At 49.0% G+C, this 22,449-nt stretch overlaps 1 protein-coding gene across 1 annotated transcript in view; it reads right to left on the bottom strand.

The window, feature by feature from the left end:
• LOC134338391 (uncharacterized) overlaps positions 1 to 22,449 on the bottom strand; it is a 140,315-nt gene that overhangs the window by 91,252 nt on the left and 26,614 nt on the right. The window lies entirely within an intron of this gene.

Raw genomic sequence — 22,449 nt, 5'->3', positions numbered from 1 at the left:
CCATGGAAGAAAGGCAAGGGGGGAGGAGCACCAGAGGGAGGCAATGGGCAGGCAAGGAGATAAGGTGAGAGAGAAAAGGGAATGGGGAATGGTGAATGGTGGGGCGCATTACTGGAAATTTTAGAAATGGATGTTCGCGCCATCATGTTGGAGGCTACCTAGACAGAATATAAGGCGTTGTCATCCAACCTGAATGTGGCCTCATCACAACAGTATAGGAGGCCATGGATTGACAGCTCGGAATGGGAATGAGAAGTGCAATTAAAATGGGAGATCCCACTTCTTCTGGCAGATGAAACGGTCTCCCAGTCTACATCGGGTCTCACTGATGTACGGGAGGCCACACCTCTGCAATCACCTGATACGAATAATCTAATCTAATCTAAAAAACCTCAACAACCTCAGACCCCTTCAAAGTACCAATTGTACATTCTCCAACTCCAAATTTAGCCTTGACCAACAGCACCTTCAGGCCAGGACTTTATGAACTCCACTGGAAACCCCGTCTCCCATTCCCCCACCACCACTCTGCAATCCCCTGTCTCTCTCCTAGCACTTGGGTCCTTGGAGATGCTCTCTCCTTCTTACCCCACTTTCCCTGAACACCCCAACGCACCGCTCTCCTCTGATATGACCAACCCCCTTCGCCCCTCTGATCCGAGCTCTCATCCATACCAGGCCTTCACCGTCCCCTCTGACCTTCCCCCCTCTGAGGCAGAACGTTCTGTCCTCAGTAAGGGTCTCACCACTCCTCTCTCCAATTCCAAACTCACTCCTTCCGAATGTACTGCTCTCCACACACCCCCGCGCTAATCCCAACCTCACCATCAAACCCACAGATAAGAGGGGTGCTATAGTAGTTTGGCATTGACCCTTACCTTGCTGAGGCCCAGCAACAACTGTCAAGCACTTCCTCTTACTTACCCCATGAACAGGACCCCACTAAGCACCAGGCCTCAAAGCACCCCATTTCTTTCTGGACACCAGACCCAGCCAGTTTTCTTTCCACCACCACTTTCCTCCATCTGGCAGAACGTCCTCACTCTCAATAAGTTCTTATTTGGCTCCTCCCACTTCCTTCAAACAAAAGGTTTAGCAAATGGTACTCGCATGGATCCCAGCTATGCCTGCCCTTTCGTCAGCTACATGGTACAGTCTATCTTAGTACTCTGAAGTCTACTCCCCAACTTTTCCTATGCTACATCGACAACTGCATGGGATCTGCTGCCTGCACCCATGCCCAGCTCATTGACGTCATCAACTTTGTCTGAAACTTCCACCCTGACCTCAAATTTAACTGGTCCTTTTCCGACACCTCCCTCCCCTCTCTAGATCGCTCTATCTCTGTCTCTGGAGACAGCTTATCGACTAATGTCTATTATTAAACCACTGACTCTCACAGCTACTGGACTATACCTCCTCCCACCCTACCACTTGTGAAAATGCCATCACAGTCTCTCAATTCCTCCATCTCCGCTGCATCTGCTCTCAGGATGAGGCTTTTCATTGCAGAGCAACGGAGATCTTGTCCTTCTTCAAAGAAAGGGGCTTCCCTTCCAGCACCATCATCGCTGCCCTGAAGAGCACCTCTTCTATTTCGCACAAGTCTGCCATCACCACATCCTGCCACAGCCCTACTAGTCGTCATCTAACACCCCACCAGCCTCCACATCCAGCACATAATCCTCCGTACCTTTCGTCATCTCCAACGGGATACCAAGAACATCTTTTCCCCACCTCCACTTTCTGCTCTCCGCAGGGACAAGTAATTGGGAACACAAATGGAACGTTGCTCTTTGTTGCCAATGTGGTGGAATGTGAAAGAAGGAAATGTCTCCATACAACTCAACAGGGTATTACTGAGGCAATGTGTGGAGTGCTACCTAAATTTTTTGTGGTCTTCTTATTCATGGAAAGATAGGAAACAGTTTGTAAGCTTGATTCCTGGGATTTAAAGCTGTTTCATGAGAAAAGGTTGAGGGGGTTGTCATTTCCTCTTTGGAAATTATACCCACTGGAGTTACAGAAAGATGAGAGGTTTTCTCACTGACAGTCTGAGAGGAATCGACAGGACAGATGGTCAACAAATACATGCCTTGTGGGAGACAGCATATATTCAATAATGAGGAGCGAGGTGAAGAATGAGTTATTATATATCCCAGACTGAGATGGACACAAGATTGTTCTATGGGGAAGTTCATCACAGGTAAAACTGTTCTAACCACTGAGCACGTCTACATGAAATGTTGTCATAGGGGAGCAGCATCCATCATCAGAGATCCCCATCTCCCAGGACATGCATTCTTTTTGCTTCTGCCATCAGGTAGAAGGCACAAGAGCCTCAGGACTCCCACCACCAGGTTCAGGAACAGTTACTACCCCTTTAACCATTAGTCTCGTGAATAAAATGAAGGGCCTCATGCTTGCCCCATCATTGAAACCTTCCCACAACCAATGATCTCACTTTTAGGGACTCTTTATCTCATTATCTCATGTTCTTGTTATTTATTACCATTTATTTATACTGTATTTGCATTTGCACAGTTTGTTGTCTTCTGCACTCTGGTTGGTCTTTTATTAATCCTATTAGAGTTACTATTATAGAGACAAGAAAATGAATCTCAGGATTGTATATAATGACATATATCTACTTTGATAATAACATTTTCTTTGAATTTGAAATTAAATGTTCTGTGGAATTGGGCTGGAAAAGGCAGCAGGTGTCAAAATGGAGTGGAATAAAACAAACCTATTATCAAACTGCTCTTTGGCTCATTCCTCATGTGTTATGTTGTCCCAAACATCCAGCCCACTCTCTCTTCTATTGGACAACTTGCATGCCTATCTTCACAGCTCATCCAATCAGAAAGGGAACAGATCGGCTTGTCCGAGTGAATGATGCTCGATGTTCCGTGAAACTAAACACTCGGTAGGATGTTTGATACCAACTGTGAAAAAAAGAATTAAAGTCACTTATTGCAAAGCTCCGAAAGCCCAGGAAACAATCGTGACGCATTCTGCACCACAATTACTTCAGGAGTACAGTGGCCCTTTTGTGTAAATTCGGACCTCAGTAATAAATGGAAGCAATCCTGTTAGTTTCACTGGGAAGAGTACAGCCTAGGGTTAATCGAACGAGTGGAGATGAAAGGCGCTGTTTCGACACAAGTAAATAATATTCGTGTCGATTCACAGGCTGAAGTTCAGCAAACTGTCTTCATTTCCCCGTTCTCGGGCTAAGTTTCGATTTCGAGATCTGACGTTGCTGATAACAGAGGAAACGTTCAAAGTCAGAAGCAGGAAACTGTAGAAAAAAATAGCAGCAGGCAGCAAGTGTTACAGATCGGAGAGAACAAGTTATCGTTACGTGCAGAGAGCAGACAAAATGTTGTATCTCTGGTAAAGTGAGGCCGCGGTTAAAGTGACTGACAGGCGAGATGCAGTGATGATGTTTCCTCTTACTGGGTAGCCTGGGACCAAGAGACATCGTGGACAGGAAGAATTGAACTCTGAGATGGAGAATGGATAACTCTCTACCCCGGGGGGATGTGGAAACCCAGTAAATTTCATCCATTTTCGGTCCAACACCACCAGGTTCAGGGACAGTATTAACACCCACACTTCACTCACCTCAACACTGAACTGATTTCACAGACTATGGGCTCACTTTCAATGACTTTGATATAGACTTCATTGATCCCAAAGGAAAATACGGTATCACTGTAGCATTACAAGTGCACAGATATACGAATATTAGAAGAGAAGTAAGAAAGAATAAAAAAATTAGTTACCTCTAACAGTCTAACAGGAGGGGTTCACCACTTCCCGTGCTTTAGGCTGTCTCATTATAGACCCTAATGACCAAGGTAAGAATGACCTCATATTTGGAGCAGTGCAGTTGTCTTAGTCCGTTACTAAATGTGTTCCTCTGTTCAGCCAAGGTGGCATGCGGAGGGTGAGAAACATTGTTCAGAACTACCGGGTTTTTCCATAGGGTCTTTTGTTCTGCCACAGCCCCCAGTGTGTCCAGTTTGATTCCTATAACACAGCCAGCCTCTCTAATCAGTTTATTGAGCCTATTGACATCACCTGTGTTGATGCCATTGCCCCAGCACACCACCGCATAGAAGATTGTGCTGGCATCAACAGAGTGGTAGAACATGTGAAGGAGAGGCCTGCATACTCCAAAGGACCTCAGTCTCCTCAGGAAGTAGAGGCTGCTCTGGCCCTTCTTGTACGCAGCCTCTGTGTTGGTGCTCCACTCAAGTCTGTCATCCAGGTGCACCCCCAAGTTCTTGTAGGTCCTCACCACATCCACATCCAAACCATCAATAGTAACAGGGAGCAGTGCAGGTTTAGTCTTCTTAAAGTCCATCACCATCTCCTTTGTCTGACTGATGTTGAGCTACAGATGATTCAGCTTGCACCATTTGACAAAGTCCTCCAGCAAGGTCCTATATTCATCCTCCCATACTCCCTTTGTATAACCAACTATTACTGAGTCATCAGAGAGTTTCAGCAGATGACATGACTCAATGTTGTCTCTGAAGTCCGAGGTTTGCAAGGTAAACAGGAAAGGAGCCAATACATTCCCCTGTGGGGCCCCAGTGCTGCTTATAGTCATGTCTGACACACAGAACAGCAGTAGATTTAAACGATGGGGGAGGGGAGAGAGAAGCACAAGGTGATAGGTGAAACCAGGAGGGGAACGGATGAAGTAAAGAGCTAGAATGTTGATTGGTGAAAGAGATACAGGGCGGGAGAAGGGAGAGTCCAATAGGAGGGAACAGATGGCCATGGAAGAAACAAAAGAGAAGAGAAGCACTAGAGGGAGGCGATGGGCAGGCAAGGAGATAAGGTGAGAGATGGAAAAGAGGATAGGGAATGGTGAAGTGGGAGGGGGGCATCACTGGGTTCAAGAAATCGATGTTCATGCCATCAGGTCGGAGGCTACCCATATGGAATCTCAGGTGTTGTTCCTCCAACTTGAGTGTGACCTCATTGCGACAGTAGAAGAGGCCATGGACTGACATATCGGGAAAGAAACGGGAAGTGGAATTAAAATGGGTGTCCACTGGGAGATCCTGCTTCTTCTGGCGGATGGCATGTAGGTGCTCGGCAAAGCCCGCTCTGGTCTTCTGCCTGCTCTGGATCTCTTTATTGCCAACTGCCGACGGGACATCAACCGTCTCGACTTCACCGCACCTTGTCCCCATTCCAACCTCACTCCTTCGGAACGCTCTGCTCTCCGCTCCCTCCGCACTAATCCTAACATTATTATTAAACCCGCTGATAAGGGGGGTGCTGTTGTAGTCTGGCGTACTGACCTCTACCTTGCCGAGGCACAGCGACAACTCGCGGATACCTCCTCTTATTTACCCCTCGATCGTGACCCCACTAAGGAGCACCAGGCCATTGTCTCCCACACTATCAACGACTTTATCCGCTCAGGGGATCTCCCATCCACTGCTACCAACCTTATAGTTCCCACACCCCGCACTTCCCGTTTCTACCTCCTACCCAAGATCCACAAACCTGCCTGTCCTGGCTGACCTATTGTCTCAGCTTGCTCCTGCCCCACCGAACTCGTTTCTGCATACCTCGACACTGTTTTATCACCCCTTGTTCAATCCCTTCCGACCTATGTTCGTGACACCTCTCACGCTCTTAAACTTTTCGATGATTTTAAGTTCCCTGGCCCCCACCGCTTTATTTTCACCTTGGATGTCCAGTCCCTATATACTTCCATCCCCCATCAGGAAGGTCTCAAAGCTCTACGCTTCTTTTTGGATTCCAGACCTAATCAGTTCCCCTCTACCACCACTCTGCTCCGTCTAGCGGAATTAGTCCTTACTCTTAATAATTTCTCCTTTTGCTCCTCCCATTTCCTCCAAACTAAAGGTGTAGCTATGGGCACCCGTATGGGTCCTAGCTATGCCTGCCTTTTTGTTGGGTTTGTGGAACAATCTATGTTCCGTGCCTATTCTGGTATCTGTCCCCCACTTTTCCTTCGCTACATCGACGACTGCATTGGCGCTGCTTCCTGCACGCATGCAGAACTCGTTAACTTTATCAACTTTGCCTCCAACTTTCACCCTGCCCTCAAGTTTACCTGGTCCATTTCTGACACCTCCCTCCCCTTTCTAGATCTTTCTGTCTCTGTCTCTGGAGACAGCTTATCCACTGATGTCTACTATAAGCCTACTGACTCTCACAACTATCTGGACTATTCCTCTTCTCACCCTGTCTCTTGCAAAAACGCCATCCCCTTCTCGCAATTCCTCCGTCTCCGCCGCATCTGCTCTCAGGATGAGGCTTTTCATTCTAGGACGAGGGAGATGTCTTCATTTTTTAAAGAAAGGGGCTTCCCTTCCTTCACTATCAACTCTGCTCTTAAACGCATCTCCCCCATTTCACGTACATCTGCTCTCACTCCATCCTCCCACCACCCCACTAGGAATAGGGTTCCCCTGGTCCTCACCTACCACCCCACCAGCCTCCGGGTCCAACGTATTATTCTCCGTAACTTCCGCCACCTCCAACGGGATCCCACCACTAAGCATATCTTTCCCTCCCCGCCTCTCTCTGCATTCCGCAGGGATCGCTCCCTACACAACTCCCTTGTCCATTCGTCCCCCCCATCCCTCCCCACTGATCTCCCTCCTGGCACTTATCCGTGTAAGCGGAACAAGTGCTACACATGCCCTTACACTTCCTCCCTTACCACCATTCAGGGCCCCAAACAGTCCTTCCAGGTGAGGCATCACATCACCAGTGAGTCGACTGGGGTGATATACTGCGTCCGGTGCTCCCGATGTGGCCTTTTATATATTGGTGAGACCCGACACAGACTGGGAGACCGCTTTGCTGAACATCTACGCTCTGTCCGCCAGAGAAAGCAGGATCTCCCAGTGGCCACACATTTTAATTCCACATCCCATTCCCATTCTGACATGTCTATCCACGGCCTCCTCTACTGTAAAGATGAAGCCACACTCAGGTTGGAGGAACAACACCTTATATTCCGTCTGGGTAGCCTCCAACCTGATGGCATGAACATTGACTTCTCTAACTTCCGCTAGGCCCCACCTCCCCCTCGTACCCCATCTGTTACTCTTTTTAATGCACACATTCTTTCTCTCACTCTCCTTTTTCTCCCTCTGTCCCTCTGAATATACCTCTTGCCCATCCTCTGGGTCACCCCCCCCCCCGTCTTTCTTCCCGGACCTCCTGTCCCATGATCCTCTCGTATCCCCTTCTGCCTATCACCTGTCCAGCTCTCGGCTCCATCCCTCCCCCTCCTGTCTTCTCCTATCATTTTGCATCTCCCCCTCCCCCTCCAGCTTTCAAATCCCTTACTCACTCTTCCTTCAGTTAGTCCTGACGAAGGGTCTTGGCCTGAAACGTCGACTGCGCCTCTTCCTATAGATGCTGCCTGGCCTGCTGCGTTCACCAGCAACTTTGATGTATGTTGTTCCCAATCTACGTTGTGTCTCACTGAGAGACAGGAGGCCACACCTCTGCAATCACCTGGACCCGATGGACGACACCTCAGGGTTCTGAAAGAGGTAGCTGAAGAGATTGTGGAGGCATTGGTAATGATCTTTGGAGAATCTCTAGATTCTGCAAGGGTTTTGGAGGACTGGAAAATTCCAGATTCACTCCATTCATTAAGAAGGATGGGAGGCAGAAGAAAGGTAATTTTCGCAATACGCACAAAATGCCGGAGGAACTCCGCAGGTCAGGCAGAATCTATGGAAAAGAGTATGGTCAACACTTTCAATTGCCGGTTCTTCGACTTTCTCACAACCGGCAGCCTTACATGCTGCTGCTGGAACCCCCATCACCCCTTCCCCCACCACCATTCTGCAATCCCCTGACTCTCAGGTCCCACCACCAGCTCTTAGGTCCTCTGAGATACCGTCCTCTTCTTAACAGTCCTTCTCTGAACACCCTAACCATCCCCTCTCCTTTGACACTACCAACCCTCTTCCCCCCTCTGATCCTAACTCATCTGTGCCAGCTCTTCACCACCCCCTCCAACCTTCCCCTCTCTGAGGCAGAACGATTTCTCCTCAGTAAGGGCCTCACCTTCTTCCCACTGCACCCACACCTCAGTGAGTTCCGCTCCCACCATGACATTGAACTCTTCTTCCGCCACCTCCGTCTCCATGCCCACTTCTTTGGTAAGGGCTCTCCACCTGCAATGATGACCCCCTTCTCCTGTCTTCAATCTACCTCCTCTTCCTAGACACCCCACACTGGACTTCTGCCTGCTCTGGACCATTTCATTGCCAACTGCCAATGGGACATCAACTGTTTCGACTTCACCACTTCTCTCTTCAATTCCAACCTCACTCCTTCCGAACGGACTTCCCTCCAGTTCCTCCACCTAAACTAATCCTAACCTCACCATCAAACCTGCAGATAAGGGGCAGACTGACCTGTAGCTAGCGGAAACCCTGCAACAGCTGTTACAGACCTCCTCTTACCTACCCCTCGAACAGAACCCCTTAAAGAGAACCAGGCCATTGCCTCCCACACCATCACCAACCTCATTAACTCTGGCAATCTCCTATCCACTGCCACAAACCTCATCGTTCCCTCACCCTACACTTCCCATTCCTACCTCCTACCAAGGATCCACAAACCTGCCTGTCCAGGAAAACCCATTGTTTCTGTTTGTTCCTGCCCCACTGAACTCATGTCTGCATTCCTCAACTCACTTTCATCCCCACTGATTCAGTCCCTTCCTACCAACATCCGTGAAAGTCACGAGATCTTGACCTTTTCAATGATTTCAAGTTCTCTGGCTCCAAAGATCTTATTTTCACCATGGTTGCCCAGACCCTCTACACCTGCATCCCTGCATCCCCCACCAAGAAGGCCTCAAAGCTCTCCGTCTTTTTCTGGACACCAGATCCAATCAGTTCCCCTCGCCCACCACTCTCCTCCATCTAGCGGAACACGTCCTCACTCTCAATAATTTCTCCTTTGGCTCCTCCCGTTCCCTTCAAACAAAAGGTGTAGCCATGGGCACTCACACGGGTCACAGCTACGCTTGCCTTTTTGTCGGCTACGCGGAACGAGTCTATGTTCCAAATCCACGCTGGTGTCACTCCCCAACTTTTCCTACGCTAAATCGCGGAATGCGTTGGAGCTGCCTTTTGCCCCCGTGCTGACCTCGTCGACATTATCAACTTTGCCTCCATCTTTCACCCTGCCGCAAATTTACCTGGTCCATTTCCGACACCTCCCTTCCCTTTCTCAATCTCCCTGTCTCTGTCTTTGGAGACAGTTGATCTACTGATGTCTGTTATAAACCCACTGACTCTCACAGCTATGTGGGCTATATCTCTTCCCAACCTGTTACTTGTAAAAATGCCATCCCCTTCTCTCAATTCCTCCATCTCCACTGCATCTGCTGTCAGGATGAGGCTCTTCATTGCAGAACGAACAAGATATTATCCTTCTTCAAAGAAAGGGGCTTTTCTTCCTCCAACGTCAACACTGCCTCAACTGTATCTCTTACATTTTGCTCACGTCTGCCCTCACACCATCCTCCTGCCACCCCACCAGGGATAGAGTTCCTCTTCTCCTCACCTACCGCCACGCACGCCCAGAACAAAATTCTCAGTAACTTCCGCCATCACCAATGGGATCCCAAGCACATCTTTCCCTCGCCCCCACTTTCCTCCTTCTGTATGGATCACTCCCTACGTGTCTCCCTTGTCCATTCCTCCCTCCCCACTCATTTCCCTCCTGGCACTTACCCTTACAAGCAGAACAAGGGCTACACCTCCTCCCTCACTACCATTCAGTCCTTCCAGCTGAGGTGACACTCATCTTTGAGTCTGTTGGGGTCAAATACTGTGTCTGGTGCTCCTGGTGTGGCCTCCCGTATATCAGTGAGATGGACGCAGATTGGGAGATCTCTCTGACAGCCACGTACGCCCCAACCGCCAGAAAAAGCGGATCTCCTCGTGGCCACCATATTAATTTCACTACCCTTTCCTATTCCAATATGTCAGTCGATGGCCTCCTTTACTGCCACGATGAGGCCACACTCAGGTTGGAGGAGCAACACCTTATATTCAGTCTGGGTAGCCTCCAACCTGATGGCATGAACATTGATTTCTGAAACTTCCGGTAATGTACTCACCCCCTTGCCTCGTTCACCATTTCCCATTCACTATTTTCTCTCTCACCTTATCTTCTTACCTGCCCATCACTTTCCTCTGGTGTTCCTCCCCCTTTGCTTTCTTCCCTGACCTTCTTCCCTTTCCTGTCAGATTTCCCCTTCTCCAGCCCCTTCACCATCAACTTCCCAGCTCTTTACTTCACACCTACCCCCTCACAGTTCCATCTATCACTTTGTGTTTCTTCCTCCACCCCCACCCTCAAATTCCAACTTTGATTCCTCATCCTTTTTCCTCCAGTCTGGATAAAATGTCCCAGCCCATACCATTGACTGATTTCCATATGTGCTGCATGGCCTACTGAGTTCCCCCAGCATTTTATGTGTACTGCTTGCATTTCCAGCATCTGCAGATTTTCTCTTGTTTGTGAAAAGTAATTATAGGCCAGATAGTCCAACTTCAGTGGTGGGAAAGATGGAATGTATTATTAAAGAATGGGTTTTAGACTTCTTTGAGGCACATGATAAAATAGGCTATAGTCAGCATTGTTTTCTCAAGAGGAATTCTTGCCTGACAAATCTGTTGGAATTCTTTGAGGAAATAACAGACAGGATAGACAAAGGAGAATTGGTTGATATTGTGTACTTGGATTTTCAGAAGGTCTTTGATAAGATGCCACAGATGAGGCTGCTTAAGAAGATAAGAGCCCGTGGTATTACAGGAAAGGTACTATCAAAGACAGATTTTTGGCTGACTGGCATGAGGCAAAGGGTGGGAATAAAGTGGACCGTTTATGATTGGCTGTCAGTGTGTAGTGGTGTGCTGCAGGGTTGAGTGTTGGGATCACTTCTTTTCACGGTATACGGCTTTGTGGACCAGTTTGTGGGCTATACAAAGACGGGCAGAGGGCAGGTAGTGCGAAGAAAGCAGGGTATGTCTGCCGAAGGACTTGGACAGTTTCGAGGAATGGTCAAAGGAGTGGCAAATGAAATAAAATGTATGGAAGAGCATGGTCATGAATTTTGACAGAAGGAATAAAGGTGTGGACTATTTCTAAATAGGGAGGAATTTCAAAAATCAGACATTCAAAAGGACTTGGGAGTTCTCATGCAATATTCGCTTAAGACTAACTAGCAGGTAAGCAAAGCTAATGTTAGCTGCGTATGTGTATGTGTGTGTGTGTGCTTGTGCATGCGTGTGCATGTGTGTGTGTGCGTGCGTGTGTGTGCGTGTGTATGTGCGTGTGTGTACGTGTGTGTGTGCGTATGTGTATTTGTGTGTGTGTGCGTGTGCGCGTGTGAGTGTGTGCGTGTGTGTGTGGGGGTGTGTGTGTGTGTGTGTGTGTGTTGGAGGGAAGCCCCAAGTAGTGGTGAATGCGGTGAATGCGGAGGTGGGCCGGGGGGAGATGGGCTGAATAGAGGAGGGTGAGTGCAGGGACTGAACCCTATATGGAGTGCTAACATGAACACAAAATCGTCTGCAGACACTGGTGATAAGCTCTAACCAACTTGCTGGAATTGTTTGTTTATTTTGAGGGTCGGTACGGGCTGGTACTTTGAGACCCCCCCCACCCCGCCCCCCCCCTCACCGGCCAGCAACACACCTACTTAACCCTGGCCTAATCACAGGACAATTTGCAGTGACCAATCGACACAGTCGCAGGACTGTGGGAGGAAACTGGGGCACCGGAGGAAACCCACAGGGAGGTCGTACAGAAGATGCCAGCTTGAACTCTGAACTCTGAACCCTGACGCCCTGAGCTGTAATAGCATTACGGTACCGCGGTGTCCCGAAGAAGGATCGTGGGAAGCGGTGGATGTACTAGACTGATGAGGGGTAGTGTCAATGATGGGCAGTCAAAGCTCTTGTTACAGGGGCTCACATTCCAGTGTGGACAGGAGATGGATTATTGGCAAACAGAGTCAGGACCCTTTACAGGATGGAAGAAGTAATGAGTACTGTGCCACAGCGATGGGTGCTGTGATCCCCAGTGGAGAAAGGACTTGGATGTAGCCATCGGACTGTCAAGTTGTAAAGACGGGTAACCAGTGAGAGGATATCTGCTGTCTTTAGGAATTTATACATCCTTCCCATGAACGTATGGGTTTTATCTGATGCTCTGGTTTCCTCCCACAGTCCAAAGACAAACCAGTTAATAAGTTAATTGGTCATTGTAAAGTGTTCTGTGATTATGCCCGTGTTAAATCGGTGGGTTGCTGGGCAATATGGCTCGTTAGACCGGAAGGACCTGTACCACACCATTTCTCTAAAGAAATAAATAAAATCAACACAAGAGATTCTGCAGACGCTGGAAATTCAGAGCAACGCATACAAAATGCTGGAGGAACTCAGCAGGTCAGACAGCATCTGTGGAGAGGAATAATCCACTGTTTACTCGCCTCCACATATACTGCCTCCAGTGATTTCCTCCAGTGTCTAGACCACTGCCATGTTCATTCAAATGTCCTAGGACTTGAGCAAAGTCTGAATTCCTCACGGTACAGCTCTGAGAGGGGAGATCAGTGAGATGGGAGTGGGATCAGTCAATGGCCTCTGCCAGTCTCGGTGGAAGTCTCTCTCCAACTGAACAGAGCAGATCTCTGGATCTCCTTACAACAATAAACAAACAATTCCTGAGTCTTCACCCCCTCTCTCCTCCCAGCAACTTCAGAGTGCAATGTATTTGTGTTCTAGTGAAGAAGTTATAGGAAAGATGTGGTTAAACTGGAAAGAGTGTAGGAAAAATATAGAAGGATGTTGCCTGAGTTCTCAGACAGGTTGACCAGGCTGGGTCCATTCCTTGGAGCGTAGGAGAATGAGGGGCGGCCTGATAGAGCTGTTTAAACTAATGAGAGGCATCGATGAGGTGGACAGTAACAGTCATTTCCCCAGGATAGGGGAATCCAAAACTAGGGAGCATAGGTTTAGGCTGAGAAGGGAAAGGTTTAAATGGGAGCTGCCAGAGCAGGGGAGAATTCCATGGTCTGTCAAACTGCTGGTGTGTCCTGCAAGTGCAGAAAGGTTCTGGGGTGTCAGAGGGATGTAAGAACATTTCAGAGATGATTTCTACTCAAAAACCAAAGGGCAGAGGTCTAAGGTGATGGGGGAGGGCTTTAATAGGGCATCATTTTCACCGAGAGAATCGTCAGTATACTAAGCAAGCTGCCAGTGGAAGTGGTTTTGGCAGATCCATTAACAACATTGAAGAGGTATTTGGACAGGTAGATGATGGGAAAGGTTTTGGAGAAATATGGGCAAATATAACAAGTTTAGTTGGCAGTCTTGGTGCTGAGGGGCCTGTTTCCATGATCGGTGACTAACTTACCCCAAGTCTGACCCGTTCCCATAGTCCTGTGGTATTTATGTGATGGTTTTACTGTGTTTCTGGTCGACAGTGATTCCCAGCACACTGACGATGGGGTCTTGGTGATGTCAATGTCAAGATTAGGAGGTTGGATTCTTGTTGGAAGAGGTCCTTTCCTGACACTTCCATTGCGTGAATGTTACTTGCCACTTCAGCCTGTGCCTGACTGTAGCCCTGCTCTAGGTAAAGATTAGCTTTATTTATCACATGTATGTTGAAATGCGTCAAATCAAATCAGCTAGGATTGCGCTGGGCACCCCACGAATGTCGCCACACTTCTGGTACCAACATAGTGTGCCCATGGCTTACATCTAACCCGCAACTTCTTTGGAATGTGGGAAGAAACCCACGTGGTCACAGGGAGAACGTACAGACAGCAGCAGGAATTGTAACCAGTCAGCGATCCCTGGCGCTGGAAGGCATTTGTGCAAACTTCCATGCTACTGTGCGGCACGCAGGCCTGGGACTTGTGTGTGGAACTGAGAATCGTGCAGTTACCAATGTGTGAACTCCCCACTCTGACCTCCGGATGAAAGGCAGGACACTGGGCCAGAGGAATTCCTGCAGTGACGTCCCTCAACGACCACAACCACAACCACAACCCTTGGATGAGCGTGTAAATCCAGCCATCAGTGCCTGGCTGAAGTGCTGGGTTAGGTCAGTGGCTGATGTGGATGGAGACTTAAGTAATGGCCATGGAAGGGAAAGAGACAAATCCTCATCCTTGAGGATAAATCTCACCCTCCCTCCTCCTTGTTCACAAGGTGAATGGAATCGCAGAGGCATTGGTGCGACAATGGGGCCGCAATCAAGCAGCACTTATCTGCGTGTGTCTACATCGGTTTAATAAGCAATGTTTCTATCTTCACTGCCTCGAATCCTCACAGCCTCATGCTGCTAATCTGCAACTAATTATAGACAGAGCTGGCAGCTGGCAAGTAATCAGGTAATTGAACAAAATATACCCCTTGGCAGTGAAGAAGGAGCTGAGATTTGTCATGAGGATGAGGAGGAGGAAGAACCAGACGAACAGGTTGCAGTGATCACGTTTCACACCACCAGTTAGCGCTGTCTTACTCTGGGGATGGGGACACAGACACTGGAATCAGGAGCTCAGTGGGCTGGGCAGCGTCTGTGGTGGCAGAGGAGAAATGAAGTGTTGATATTTCAGGTCGAGACCCTGCATCAGGATGTCCTGAAACATCGACAGTTCCTTCCCTCTCACGGACCACTGCCTGAGCCACTGAGATCTTCCAGCAGATTGTACATTACTAGCTTTGACAGCGTAGCACGAAGCCAGAGAAATGAGGGTTTCAGAGTGTGGTATGAACTCAGAGTGTCCTGTCTCAATGTCTGCAATGAGAACATCAGACATAGGAGCAAAATTAGGCCATTCAGCCCATCGAGTCTGCTCCACCATTCCAGCATGGCTGATTTATTATCTCTGTCAACCCCCTTCTCCTACCTTCTCCCTGTAACCTGATGAATCAATCTCTGTTTTAACTATCCCAATGACTTGGCCTCCACATCCATTTGTGACAGGGAATTCCACAGATTCATCCCCTGCGGCTGAAGGAATTCCTCCATATCTCTGTTCTAAAGGAGCAGGCTTGTGACTGAGGCTGTGCCCTCTGGTCCCACAATATTAAATATCCTCACCACATCCACCCTGTCTAGGTCTTTCCATGTTCCACAGGTTTCAGTGAGATCCTCCTTAGTCTTCTGAACTCCAGCCAGTACAGTCCCAGGACCATCAACATTTGATGCTGTCAGTGCCCCTGTAATGCATCACAAACACTGGTGCGGTAGGAGCATTATGCTACGTTACCGTGTTGCCCCGACTTCTATCTATTTATTTCGAGAAACAGTGTGAAACAGGCCCTTCCAGCCCAACGAGCCGCGCCACCCAGCAGCCCAGCCGAATACAGGACAGTGACCGGCTAACCGGTACATCTCTGGGCTGTGAGAGGAAACTCGAGCACCCAGAGGAAACCCACACCCACACAGAATGAGATGCAATCTTTTTTACAGAGGATCTCAGAATTCTTTCGAACTGAACTCTGACGGCCCAAGCGATAATAGTGTTGCACTAACAGCTGTCCTGGCTTTGTTCCATTCCCTGCATTGCGAGTCTGGTCCCTGCATTGCGAGTGTGGTCATTGCGAGTCTGGTCCCTGCATTGCGAGTCTGGATGGCTCAGGTTGCGAGAAGGTCCCAGGGAATTCAAACTCAGGTTGCAAATGAAAGGGAGCTGGTGCTGGATCCATTGGGGTCACCAGGAGTGATCAAGGGTACTGGGACCATGGTAAATGCTGCATTCTGCAGAGGGTGTAGGGGAGGAAGAAAGAGGTGAGTAGCTGAAAGGACAAGGAGCTCAAGCTGGTATGGTGATGCAGCCAAAGAGAGTGTTGGGGATGGCAGTATGTGGAGGGATGAAGAGTTACGGAAGTGCTGCTAATCTGTGCCTGGTGGCCCTGTGCTAGAGACGGTGGCCTGGCAGGCGCCCTATGCAACACCAGCCCCATAACGGGCGGGTGGAGTAGAAAACTGTTACCGTGACACCCAAATTCCCCAAGGAAAGGTAAACTTTGGTAAGTTCGAGCAGCAAATGTTCTGGGTTGGTTGCCCATTCCCTGCACACACTCACTCACACACTCACACACACACACAATCACGCTCACTCACACACACACACACAATCTCACACACACACAATCACACACACACATACACACACACACATACTCACACACACACACACATACACACACACAATCACACACACTCACACAATCTCACACACACACATACACACACATGATCACACACACACATACTCACACACACACTCACACACACACATACACACACACAATCACACACACTCTCACACACACACACTCACACAATCTCACACACACACAATCACACACGATCACACACACACATACACACACACACAATCACACACACACACACACACACACACACACACACACACACACAGACTAAGCAGATGGTGAAGCTCGGTGGTTGAGGTTGTGGGTTGTGGCAGATACACTCACAGCACCTGAAGGTGAAACACTCTGGTTCCGTCAGCTGTGTAATTCTGGGGAAGGCAATCTCCAGCCCCAGCAAACATGTGAGGTTGAGGTGTGAGCCCACCCCGAAATCTCCTGTTTGTGTGGATGCTGCGTGATTTGTTACTGTTACGAAATAACAGACAATTAAACGATTTAGCTTTATAATTAATTTGACTAAAGGATTCGTAAAGAAAAAGCAAAAAAAAGAAGAAGGGCCCATTTTAATGAAACAGTCTATTGTGACAAGTTGGAGCTCACAGTTTCCCCTTCGCCGATCCTCCCTCGATCTCCCAGAGCTTCATCAAATCATGACCTTGCTCCAGGTCAAGTCCTACGACCTCTTCTCGCCAGCATCTTCTCCCGCCGAACAAAGTCCCAGCTCACCCCAATGTCAGGCACACAGGATGAAGCACACTCCCTTCAATGGACGGCTCACATTCCAAAGCACCCATTATCTCTAACCATAACACAAACCACTGCTTCTACAGTAAGATCAACACGTTAGGAGTGAAACCTTTCCCAGGGTGTTACAGTCTCCCCCACCCCGACCCCCACCAAAATTAGTCACCCCTTCATACAAAGCACAAAGTCCACCCCAGGTGTAAAAGGCAGATAGTTTCTCCCCAGCTTGTCTCACAGGGACACTAGACATTACCAGCACCGGGAAGAGATGCACTAGGGACATCCCCTGCTTGAAGGTGACCTCCCTCTTCGTAGCGTTCCTGATGATCACTGCCATCCTGTTCACCTGTACAACCGAGAGCTTCTGCAGTTCGGGCCTCACCAGTACCCCAGCAGGTAAGCCCGACTCCTCCTGGTGAACTTCCAAAACATCCAGCAAGAGGGGCTCGGCCTCAGGCATTCCGGGAAATTTGGGGTTTCCCATCACTCTTGCATCCCTGGGCAGTAACATGATTGACCTTGACTGGGTGAACCACACAGTCCCTCATCTAAGCTAATTATCTGGCCCGGTGTGGCCACGAACTTCCTCGAAAGCAGCTCGAACCACCGGGTGAACGGACAATGTTCCTAGAAAGCCCTCTCCAGCTCCCTCCTTGCAGGCCCCCATGAGTCTCCTCACAATAGGTGTATTTGTCCCCACAAGAATTGAAACGCCGCCCTTCTCGCGGGATCCGGACAAACTAGTGTTAATGTACCAAGGACCTCAGCCACCCCCACATCAACCTCTGACAACTCCAGCTTTACTGACAAATAACCATCATACAGAGAGTCAGATACACTAAGACCCCAGATCTCCAGTGCACTGAGTGGCGTCAGTGGTAAATACGTCAAATACTGGTTGTAAAATGAGCGGTACAGCAGAGTGACCTGTGACCTTGTGTCAAGTATGGCTCTGGCATAGATACCCTCTATCCATAGCGATACACTGGAGCTTGGCCCCACTAAGCCTTCAGGAATGGGGTTTTCTGCTTTAGTGTGTTCCTATTGCTGGGAATGTGTTCCCCCAAGATGCCAGACCGTCCCCTCACTGGGTCTCTTATAACTTTCCCAGCGTCTCTCTCAGTTTAGGTACCGGGGGCTCACTCTCCGAGGGGCTTCCTGTCGTTCACACTCCCGCCTGAAGTGTCCCTCTTCACCACAGTTATAACAGACAACACCGCCCGCTCCCCTTCTCATGGGACCCAGGCTGCTGGCAGCCCTCTGCATAGTCCGTGCCCTTAGAGCATCTGCCTCCCTATCAGCTCCATCATATGGGGGGGGCACACCCACTGATAACAACCGGGATATCTCAGTTCTCAACTCAGCCACAATCTCCCCTACCACTCCCCGGGGCAGGCTATCCGTGGTCACTTTACCGCAGGGGACCACTACTGGGGACTGTACCCTGCTGACGGAGACTTCCCACTCCTCCAATGCATTCTCCTTCTCTCGTACTTCTCTGATCAGCTCAACAAACAAGGGAGGAGTGCACGTTTTACGAGACACTCGGGGACCCCAAGCGATCAAGTTCTGGGACTGGGCGCCTGTTGCTCTTTGGTCCATTCTTAACTGATCCACCTCAGCCGTCTGAATGGCCCCTCAGCGCCACAAGCAATTTAGCTGCCTCTCCAGCTGAAAGATGTCACCAGAAAGCTTCTCCCCCTTCTCCTGACACGTTCTGAAACCCCGTCATGAGCTCCATTGGGCTTCCAGTCGCACCAAACATCTTCTCTAGTGCTTGTATGTAGGCTGCAGAAGCGGCCTTACAGCTCTCACTATGTCAGCAGCCCGCCCCCTCAAACTCTCAACCAATCACTGCTGTCTTACATCATTAGAGCACTGTCAATCATCTAACAACTGAGAAGTCTGCTCCGCCCAACTCTCATACTCCTCTTCCCTTTTAAGGGTGGGATTCGTTCCTGAGAATAAACGGAGCCTACGATAGCCAGGACTCTGAACCTGGACATTTTTCCATTTATTCGCCAGAGTGGTAAGAGCTGCTACCAACTCAGAATTCTCACTTTTCCCTGGGGAACTGATTAGACATTCCATTCAGACCACTCCTTCCCCTCGCTCTGCAGAAACGAGAGAACCCTGTCTTTGAAGTCTCTGCCTCCAGCTACAGGAGACTCGACTTATGACTTGGCCTGCTCCCCTACACTCTCCTCCTCCCAGGAAGTATGGACAGTCCATGGCCCCGCTCTACCGGGGCCCCAGTAGTACCAGGCAGTTCCACTGCCAATACGTCAGTGCTAGTCTGAACTAAAACAGTCTCTGACCGCCATTTTTTCAAATCTCCACCTCACAATCGTAACTTTGCCTATACCTTTAATAGTGCTTCAACGTCAAATTAACAATCCAACAGGAGTACAAATATCTACCCCACCCAACACGCACACATTCGTTGCCGGTAACCACACGGATGTACACCACCGCTCAACCCTGGCAGCATCCATACCTATGTAATATAATCGCTTTACCAGACAATAGTTTAGTACAGACTTAAACACACAACCTCTGGGCAATCACATAGCATCCAATGAAATTGATCCCGGATGAGCCCCCACAATTGAAACACTCTGGTTCCATTGGCTGCGTACGTCTAGGGGAGACAATCTCCAGCCCCACCAAACGTGTGAGATTGAGGTGAAAGCTCACCCCGAAATCCCCATTTGTGTGGATGCTCTGTGATTCGTTACCCTTTTACAGTACCACAAAATAACAGACAGTATACTGCATACAATTAAACGATTTAGCTTTATAATTCTTAACTTGACTAAAGGATTAGTAAAGAAAAATCAAAAGAAAGAAAAGGGCCCATGTTAATATGCACAGGTTGGAGCTCATGGTTTCCCCATCACCGAACCTCCTTCGATCTCCTCGGGCTTCATCGAATCATGGCTCCTGCTCCGGGTCGAGTCCCACGACCTCTTCTCTCCGGTGTCTTCTCCCTTTATCTCCCGCCGAACAAAAGACCCAGCTCTTACCCGTGTCAGGCACACAACATGAAAGCACAATCCCTTCATTGGACAGCTCACATTCCAAAGCACCCGTTATCTCTAACCATCACCCAGACACTGCTGCTACAGAAAGACCATTATGGAAGCAGTGAAATCTTTCCCAGGGGGTTACAAAGGACATTTGAAATGTGCTTAGATTGGAGAAGGTGAGAGGGGCATGGACCAAACACTAGCCTGGTTCAATATGTTGGTCAGCATGGGCGAGCTGAGCCAAATGGCCTGTTTCCATAGCAACACACACAAAGTGCTGGAGGAATTCAGCAAGTCAGGCAGCATCAATGAAAGTGAATAAACAGTTGACGCTTTGGGCTGAGGACCTACATCGGGGCTGGAAGGAAGGGGGAAGACTCAAGATTAAAAAGGTGGGGTGAGGGGAAGGGGAACTAGCTAGAAGCTGATAGGTGAAGCCAGGTGGGTGGGAAAGGTAGAGGGCTGGAGAAGAGGGAATTTGACAGGAGAGGAGAGTGGACCATGAGAAAGGGAAGGAGGAGGGGACCCAGGGGGAGGTGATAGGCAAGTGAAGAGAAAAGGTAAGAGGCCAGAGTAAGAAACAGAAGGAAAGGGAAGGGTGAGGGAAAAGTTACTGGAAATTGGAGAAATCAGTGTTCATACCATCAGGTTGGAGGCGACCAAGACAGAATATGAGGTGTTGCTCCTGCACCCTGAGAGGGGCCTCATTCAGAGTGAAGAGGAGGCTGTGGACTAGCATGTTGGAATGGGAGTGGGGATGGGAATTCAAATGGTTTTCCACTGGGAAATTCAACTTTTTGGACAAAGCAGGTGCGCCACAAAGTGGTCCCCAATATACATTGGGTCTCACCAGTGTTGAGGAGTCCACATCAGGAGCCCCGGATACAATAGGCGACCCCAACAGATTTGTGGATGAAGCTTGCTTTGCCTGGGTGGAGTGTTTGGGATCCTGAATGGAGGTGAGGGAGGAGGTGAACGTGCAGGTGTAGCATTTCTGTATTGGCCAGGTCCATACTGTGTAACTGACTGTAACAGGTGGGTAACTGTGGGATGATATTGAGAAAGGACATAAATGTCCTTGACCTTGCATCCACACCCCCATACTGACTGGGTGCACACAGGCAGGAATGGTTCTGTGGACCGATTAGTGATGTTCAAACTCAAATTTGGGTTGGGTAGCCTGGACCCAGTGGAGACCTTCCTGCCGAGGTTGTTGATGTAATGATCAGGAAGACAAACTGATTCATTATCCACTGTCGAACTTACAGGAAATATTTTCACTTCTGACCCAGATATCACGGTTCCTCTCTCACTGTCTCCTCCCTGTCTCCAGCCTCCTGCTCAACTCTCCTGGGTCCTATGAGGTTTCCGAGTGAGGAGATGGGCAGAGGGGATACATTAATGCTTTTACACGCAGCCAGGTGAAGGACTGGGTGGGGGCCATGAGAGGGCCCTGCCAGGAAGCGTAGTGATTGTGGAGACCGGGCCAATGCCCTCACCTGCCAAAGGAGGGAGCTACAAGGTGAAGTGGCAGAGAGTTCACACAGAGGAGGAAAGGGGGGCTTTCAGTGTGTAAATGGCCAACATTATACAGGGGCAGCAGTCAGGGCAAAGCAAGATGGCACATCCAAAGAGCCACTACAAAGTGTAGCCTTTCCCTCCCCAGCTACCCATTCCCCCGTCTCCTAACATTAAGCTAACATTAGGTGTTTGAGGAGAATTGGTTTGTCAACTGAAATACTCCAAAACTTCTACAAATGTATCATGGAGAACAACCTGACTGGCTGCATCACAGTCCGGTATGGGGCAGGGCTACTGCACAGGATCGAAATCAGTTGCAGACACTTGTGAAATTAGTCAGCTCCATCATGGTTATCACCCTCCATAGTATCTAAGATATCTTCAAGGAGAAGTGCCTTCGGAAGGCTGTGTCCATCACTAAGGATCCCCTCCACCCAGGACATTCCCTCTTCACACTGTTACCCTCGGGTGGGAGGAACAGAACCCTGAAGGCACATCGTCAGCAGCTGAGGAACAGTTTCTTCCCCTCTGCCATCTGATTTCGAAATAAACACTGAACCCACGAACAGTACCTCACTACTTTTTTATTTCTGTTATTTTGTTTAACTGAACTATTGAATAGATACATAATATATCTATGTCGATATACATCTATATCTATAAATATATATGGGCATCCGTTAAGTCTGGTGAGACCATGGATTTGCGCCTTGGAAGGTTTCCAGGGCGCAGGCCTGGGCAAGGTTGTATGGAAGACCAGCAGTTGCCCATGCTGCAAGTCTTCCCTCTCCACGACACCGATGTTGTCCAAGGGAAGGGCACTAGGACCCATACAGCTTGGCACCAGTGTCGTCGCAGAGCAATATATTGCTGCCATAAAGTTAACAAATCTCACAACATATGCCGGTGAT

The sequence above is a fragment of the Mobula hypostoma genome, chromosome 27, assembly GCF_963921235.1.
Source record: "Mobula hypostoma chromosome 27, sMobHyp1.1, whole genome shotgun sequence".
Lineage (NCBI taxonomy): Eukaryota > Metazoa > Chordata > Chondrichthyes > Myliobatiformes > Myliobatidae > Mobula > Mobula hypostoma.
Note: the sequence above shows the minus strand (reverse complement) of the source record. Positions and strands in the feature narration are given on the sequence as shown.